Source organism: Peromyscus eremicus, chromosome 12, assembly GCF_949786415.1.
Source record: "Peromyscus eremicus chromosome 12, PerEre_H2_v1, whole genome shotgun sequence".
In the NCBI taxonomy this organism is placed as follows: Eukaryota; Metazoa; Chordata; class Mammalia; order Rodentia; family Cricetidae; genus Peromyscus; species Peromyscus eremicus.
Genome location: NC_081428.1, coordinates 37,266,636 through 37,268,475, shown reverse-complemented (window position 1 = coordinate 37,268,475; position 1,840 = coordinate 37,266,636).

The following is a 1,840-nucleotide window of genomic DNA, read 5'->3' as shown; positions in this document are numbered from 1 at the left end:
TCATGAAAGAGTTTTGGGTGGGGTGTAGACATTTTAAAATGTCTTATTCCTAAAGAGACAATAAAAACAGTTATCAAGTAAGAATTAGAGTTACAAACTTTAAGTCTACTTATTTAGTCTTTAACTCTATCAAAGACCCCAGAAGGATTTAATGTTACCTAACAACAGAGACATCTGGCTGCCTGGACAGTCACTCAAAGTTCTTCTGTAATGTTGGGGGATCCAGTTTTGCCCTACAGGCCTAGTATACCTGACAGGCATTTCTAAGAAGCAGGGAATTTTGAAGGACTGTCCTACCTTGTCTTGGCAAAGTTTGTCAGTCACTTTTTTGTGTGTCCTGCTGGTCCACATTGTCAGCATATTGTCAGCAGTCAAAGCAAGTTCAGTTTCTTGCCCAAATGGCTAGATTTTGCCATAAAGAAAGCAGACTCCATATGGAGATTCTTCAATGCCTATCATCTTCTCTGAAGTAAATTGGTGCTTCCAGGAGCAGACATGTGTCACTGTCAAGAAAATTTTTATGGTACTAAAACATTTTAAATGCCATATTCTGTAGATCTTTGAAGTGTTTGAAGACCATCTATCTATCTATCTATCCAAATATATCTGTTCTTAATTATACATTATATTATTAAATGAGCTGTATAAGCACAATACCCCAAACAATAGTAGAAACATACATACAGTATAAAAAACTTTATATTTGTATAAATAAACCAAAATCTATACCAATGTAAAATATTTTGAAACTAATAGTTGTTTTTGGACTAACATAGATTCAATAATCTACCCTTTTCCTTTCCCCTATCATTCCTATATCATATACCCTTTTTTTCTTTTAGAAAGAGATTTTTGAATTTAACTCTTTTGTTTAGTGCCCACCCCTTTTTTTAACTAAGGCCAATAACAATTTGTAACCAACCCCCCCTTAAATGATAATAAACATCTCTAACCCATCTTTTGGGAGTGTGATGTCATTCTTGAGACTATTTCCTATGGTTTAGGGGCATTGGCATCTTTGGGGGATCCTGAAAAAGTTCAGGATAATGGTTAAGTCTTGGCTGGAGTAGTTTGTGAGGCTGGACTATCTCAGCTAGCAATCTTGAAGCTGTTCTGGATGCAGAACTCCAAGGAAACTGCAACAGAGGCATTCTTAGAGGCTGGATCACTTGGGCCATTTGTTTTCATTGATGTCTGGTCCCTTTGCTCCAAAAATACATAAACTTTTAAAGGTAACACACATATCTGCATTAGTACAAGTATAGACTGTGTGTCTATTAAAAAAAAAGATGAATTTTTATGTTTGAGCAGGTAAAATATACATCATGTGTTTTTGTAGTTTTTCTAGGTTTATTTCTTTATGTGTGTAGTCAGGATTTTTAGGGGGTTTTCCTCTATCAAACCTGATCACCTTTGACCTGGAATGAATCCATAGCCTCTCATTTCCTGTGGAAATAAAAGCATAACCTCTCTCCCAAAGCAATATACCTTTTGACTTCCATTCTGAAGTCAAGATATTTTAAAAATATATATGTTGGTTTAATCTAGCAACTTTCATAATCCAGTGTCTCTTAGAAGCCCAAAAATTTAAAGACAATACAATAACATACAGGATCCAGACTCTCTGTGTATTTTTCATCTTTCTGTGGCTTTTTTCTTTTATATTACTTTACTTCCTTTTTAAGGATTTTACTATTATTTTAAAACTATACACATATATTTTTACAACTGTCTATACTCTTTTTTTTTTTAAACAAACTGTTATTTATTTGTTTAGAGGTTTTTTGTCTGGATCTGTCTTTACTGAGCAGCTGTCACCTTTTCTGTCTGCATGAGCAAA